This window comes from Grammomys surdaster, unplaced genomic scaffold, assembly GCF_004785775.1.
Source record: "Grammomys surdaster isolate TR1022 unplaced genomic scaffold, NIH_TR_1.0 130, whole genome shotgun sequence".
NCBI classification, from domain to species: domain Eukaryota; kingdom Metazoa; phylum Chordata; class Mammalia; order Rodentia; family Muridae; genus Grammomys; species Grammomys surdaster.
The window spans coordinates 8,229,561-8,235,552 of record NW_021604588.1 but is presented as its reverse complement, the minus strand read 5'-3'; the positions used below and the strand labels follow the sequence as shown (position 1 = coordinate 8,235,552).

The following is a 5,992-nucleotide window of genomic DNA, read 5'->3' as shown; positions in this document are numbered from 1 at the left end:
AGGAGGAGGAGGAGAAGGAGGAGGAGGAGGAGGGGGAGGGGGAGGGGGAGGAGGGGGAGGAGAAGGGGGAGGAGGAAGGGGAGGAGGAGAAGGAAGAGGAGGAAGAGAGGGAAGAGGAGGAAGAGGCAGGCTACCCGCTTTCAACCTGGTGTGGTAGCACACACCTGTATCCTAAGACTCAAAAGGCTGGGAGAGAGAGACATGTTTGAAGCCAGCCGGCCTGGGATACATGGCAAGCCCTGATTCCAAATAAGGAAGAAAGAAAGATAGAAAGAGAGAGATAGAGAGACAAAAAGGCAGAGAGACAGAGAGACAGACAGATGTGGAGAGGGGGTAAAGAGAGGGGAGGAGATGGGGGAGGGAAGGAATGTTCCTTTCAGGGATGAGTCCCTGCCCTGGCCTCTCCTGGAGCCAAATTCCTCCAGCACTCCAGTGCTTCCTGCTGCAGTCCGCAGTGTTTGCTCTTTTGAACAAAATGTGAGCTGGTTCCCACCCTCCTCCAAATCCCCCCCATGAGGATTCTCCTTACTAATCTTTCATATACCCCTCCTCTGCATGGGAGCTCCTTGGTTTCCTCTATAAAAACCAGATGTGTCACATTTGTTCTGTACAGGGAAGCAAAGACATTGTTAGAGTGAACTACCCAGGCCATGACATATAAAAGAATTTCAAACAACCATTTCAAAACACGAAGCCTTTGAAAGCTTAACCCAGAGGAAGGGTCTTCTTTGAAGCCAGTCTTCCACCCTGGAAGCTCTCCTGACCTGGAACTACTTTGGCCTGCTTCCAGGAGGTGCAATGTGCTGACATCAAGCAAAACTCACTTGTCCATCCTGCCCTATGACCTGGGAAACAGATCAAAGCAGCTAACGCAAGGTCTCTCAGCACTGAACTCTACTTGATCCAGGTCAGACGCCAAAGTGAGATGAAACATGTGAGATGTTATGGAGGAAGATTTTTGTGTCGGCAAACAAGAGGAAAGCCTGGGAAAGATGCAAGAGTCATCATCAGCCCACAGTGCAAGCCCCAGCCTCTGTGAAGGAGAGACAGAAAAAAGTCGGTGTGAGTAGCACACACTGATGAAAGGCAGAGAACTCAGGGCCACTGAGCTGTCGCTGTCAGAGAGGCCCAGAGGAACCAGCGTTTCTGCCCTACAAATCCAAACAAACCATCATAAGGACTGACTGTTCTTCCTATGGGTGACAAGTGTTCTCAGGCTTGTAGCATGTAACTGTATGCTATAGATTCTGGGACAGGATTCTACTCACAAGTAATGAGGTTTGCTGCTAAATAGCTCTATACTTTAGGCAGCTGGCCAGTAGACAATGGATGATTATATAAAGGCATCAGTTTCTCTTAAATATAGCTCTTCCTGAGCTATTTTAAGGTTCAGCAACCTTTGTGACCTGCATAAAATACTCAGAGCCATTGTATGTCATAAACAATTCAATTTGATTTAATTATATTTAGTTATAGCAGCCTGTCTTAAGATTGGCATCAAAGTAAACCATGTGTCCTAAGTCTTATGTCTTGCAAATGGGATCCTTGGCTTTCATAGGTAGAACTATCCACTCTCGAGCCTTCACTGTGTGAAAGAATAACAAAGCTACGATATGTTTATATTTTCTATTAATTGCCTAAAATCCAAAAATGACATATCATATCAATTGGCATATTTCATCTCTATTTATCAAAGATGGAAATTATTCTAGCAATACTACGAAGTGCACATTGTCAAACAAAAAATTTTAAATGTTTGTGTCTGACATCATAGAATAAAACTTTGTTGATGTACATAGCAATACTTATTACATTAATTTACCTATTACAGTATCTAAATAAGAATGGTAACTATGTTATTGTAAGAGATAGCGTCACATGTGCTAGAGAAAATGAAAGCAAGACTTCGAGAAGACAAGTTATTTTTAAAGAAGAAAGGAATGGAAATAAGAAAAAAACATAAAGCTGGTAGGATGGCAGAATGTCATGAAGGATCAATGACGCCTCACCTATGACCTTTAGAGTATTTAGTAAAATGATGAACATTCATAGTTACAGGCATAGTTAATGAAAGTGGAGTTTCCAAAAACCAGAGAAACTAAACTCCAAACACGGGCTGATGTGGAACAGACTGCAGTAGCAGAGTCAGAGATCAGGGAGGTGTTATTAATAATATACCACAGAGCAGTAAATAGAGCGGTAAATAGAGTCATGGGGACAGTGTCAAGTCAGGAGTATATCAGCTGCTATCCAGTTACATGTATTTCAAATAAGTTGTCTGCTTGTCTAAACTTAGACAGGTTTCTTAAAGAGATCTGTTCCTCACACAGAGACCTGCTTAAACTCCTGATGTCTTCATAACATCATAGAAAAGCCTACACAACCCTGGCAAGCAAGAGCAATTCACTCATCCATTTGACATTCAGTAAACATTCCTATGTATCATGCACTATACGATACCTGCTTATACCTACGTGGCCGAAGAAAAATCAAATGACATTTTAAGTTTAATGAGCTATAAGGCAAGCTTTTGAACACTGAGCTATACGGCCAGCCTTCTTTTACTTAAGAAACAAACAAGAAACATACAGTATATTATGCAGCTGGGGAGATTGAGCAGGGGAGATTGTTCGTTCTCTAAGAGGACTTACTGCTCTATCAGAGGACATGAGTTCAAATTCCAGAACACACACTGGGCAGCTCACAAATTTCCTTAACTCCAGCTCTAAGATACCCAGTGCCACCATTTGGCTTCCATACATATGTGCCCCCACACACACACACACATGCATTTGCACAAGCATACTTATTATACAAATTACAAATTATAAGAATTTAGAGGAGCCCTGATGGCTCAGAAGATCTGCCACCCTGCTGCATGCGCCATGTAAAATTATTCTAAATACAAGTGAGCAATTCCAACTGACCACAGTCTCCTCAGGAAGGCACAGTATGGAACACTATGTGATGTGGGTTCGTAAGTCACAGCCGGATACTTTCCTAGAAATTTTCCATCAGACTATAAAGACTTCTTAAGAAATCCTTCATTAATTGCTTTATAAAAAGTCCTCACAAGTGCAACAGTACCAACCAACCAGAGCTCCCAGGGTCTAAACCACCAGCCTGGGAGCACTTAGGGAGGGATCCATGGCTCCAGCTGTATATGTAGGGGAGGATGGCCCTGTCAGGCATAGGTGAGAGAAGAGATCCTTGGTCTCATGAAGGCTGGACGCCCCAGTGGGTGGGAATTTGAGGGTGGGGAGGTGGGAATGGGGGGGTAGGTAGGGGCACATCCGCAAAGAAGCAGAAGGAGGGGTGATGGGATAGGGGGTTCCTGGGTGGTGGGGGGAATGGGGTAAGGGGATAACATATGAAATGTAAATAAAACATCCAATAAAAAAAATAAAAATAAAAAGTCCTCACAGACTAAAGGCTTGCATTGCCTGCTCAACAGTTGTAGCAGAGACACATAATGTCATAACTGGCATCGAATAGCCTTGGGGCTACCCTCTCCATCTTCCTCCGGTGCCTTCTTTCAACAGACGTGTTCTCACAGATAAGAAGAATAACATCAATGTGTAAGAGAATGTGCCTGGGAGAGTTGACTCCTGTTAAAGATGCTTGCTTTCTTAATGAAACATAGCCAAGAAAAGTACTTTGTGTAGAGGAGTTGAGGAGTGGGGAACTGCATATATTTTAACGTTTGGTTTTTGGTTGGTTGGTTGGTTGGTTGGTTGGTTGGTTGGTTGGTTGGTTGGTTGTTTTGCTTTGTTGATTTTTTGAGGGTTATTTTTGGCATGGCATGAAAGGAAAAGGGTGATAATGATTTAATTTATAACTAGGGCTAAAACTAACACCATGAATATTTTCAGCTTTAAAATTATATGATTTTAAGAATAAATCAAAGTGGGAGAAGAAAGGGAGATTTAAGATGATAGAGAGCTGGAGAAATAGCTGAGCAGTTAAAAGCAAGTACTGATCTTGCGGTGGACTTGAATTCAGTTTCCAGCACCCACATAGGATAGTTCACAACCTCCTATAACGCCAGCTCCAGAGGACTGAATGCCTTCTTCCGGATTCTGCAGGTACCTGGACTCACAGGTGCACATTCCCACACGCTGATTAAAACTACAAGTAAAATTTTCTATGGAGATGGTTTTGAGATATAATAAAAGATCCAGTAAACAAACTTCTAGTTCTTTGCTTAGTGATGGCTGGGCACAACATGTTCATCACCAAATCTCAATACCTGGAAATAAAACAGATTTTTTTCTTAGATATTGGGGGCCTTTCTACAATGTCTCAGCATTTCTTACTCAGCTATCCAAGACAGAAGAACCTTCTTGAAAGCAGATAGTTACCATGCTGAAAATAAAGAACTTGTCCTGTCTACTTACTGTTCTGACCCAGAAAAGACATGTTATTTACTTCGGCTCCTAGTTATTTGAGAAGACTAACCGTGTTTCCAACCAGCCCCTGGCAGGGCAAGCAGTGCAAGTCTGTACTATTTCCTAAAGAGAATTATTGGCTATCAATGTGGCTTCTAAGGGTCCAGATCTTCTTGACGAACAGGCTAGAGATCTTTCTTCATCCTGAATCCTTAACTATAGGTAACCAACATTGATCCCTAAAAGCAGCCATAATGGAAACTACCAGAGAATGCCAGATGCCTCATTCATTCGTAATTAATACAAGTCTCTCACCAATTATGGAAATGAGACTGTATAATAAAATGGTCATGTTTATGATTAACCAGCAGCCTAATATCCCTTATGTGCAGTGTGTCTCTACCAGTGTCAAGTGTGTCTTCACCAGTGCCAAGTGTGTCTCCACCAGGGCCAAGTGTCGCCTTTAGTGTTCTCCATATTAATATCAAGGTCATTTGTTTGAGTACTGAACTTTGGGACAACAACATAATCCTAACTCTCAAGATGCTTTTGACTGAAGGCCACATGTTGTTAGACATTCAAAGGTACATTTGACCTAACAGTAGTCTCGAAGGCTTATTTTATGGTAAAATTTAAGTTTGAAATCGTTCAATTACTACCATTTTCAGAGCTATGGGAGGATAACTTGAACTAACAACTAACAGCTAGCAATGTTGTTGCCTTGCCAAGTATTTAATGAGTCATGAAGGTCAGAGCTGAACCCAGTAAATAAGCAGAATATTAGATGTTGCATAGCATCCTCCAGAAGCAGAGTTAGAGGCTTTGCTGAAAGAGTTAAGAAAAGAGTCAGCCTGCCAAGAGCCTTTCACTGCCTCAGTCCACCAGTGTCTCTTGGAGTTTTCTCTTGGTGCCTGTAGGATTCTCTTCAATATTGAGAATCAATGATAAATTATTAGTTGGGCAATGCATAACACCATCAACACCATCAGGCACCGGAGTTTCTATGCACGTGACCTTCTCACATAGATTACCTCATCTAATTCCACAATAACTATTTGAGGCAGCCATTAATGACATATTTTAAATTGAGGAAGCTGGAGCTGAGTGAAATTATACATTTCTTTCAAAGATAACTTTGATAATAGAGCTGGTGAGCCCATTAGGACCCAGGACTTGTGACTTCAAAGGCCATGTCCACCTCACACGTCTGTCTTGTAATTCCCAAGCACCTGGACAATCATCTACACTTAAAGAAGCTTTTAAGAATGTGTTTAATAATGTGAGTGATGTGTGTATTTTAAAATAATAATTTTCTCTAAATGAGAAATGGAGCAAAAGTCTTAAAATGCAGATTTGATGTAGCAGCTGTTAATATGATCGTGATTTTATGTAGCAGCTGTTAATCTTAGCTTTATCCCTGGGAAGAGTGAAATGAAGGATGTCATTATAAGTAAGTACTCAATTTAATTTATACTTTGCGAACAGAAGGATGAGTTTTAAGTACGTATCACCAGGCAGTCTGTCTCTCAGTATACCGCTGCTACAATTAATCAATTGAAAATACAAACAACAGCTAACCTTGGGTTACAAATTTTTCGTAACAT

The 5,992-nt window shown here is 41.5% G+C and overlaps 1 protein-coding gene across 1 annotated transcript in view; it reads left to right on the top strand.

Moving 5' to 3' along the window:
- Positions 1–1,802, top strand: part of Fmo2 (flavin containing monooxygenase 2) — a 25,869-nt gene extending 24,067 nt beyond the window's left edge. The window contains exon 10 of the transcript XR_003710191.1: positions 614–1,802. The gene's annotated coding sequence lies outside the window, so the exon portion shown is untranslated. The remainder of the gene's footprint in view (positions 1–613) is intronic.
- The last annotated feature ends 4,190 nt before the right edge of the window (positions 1,803–5,992 follow it).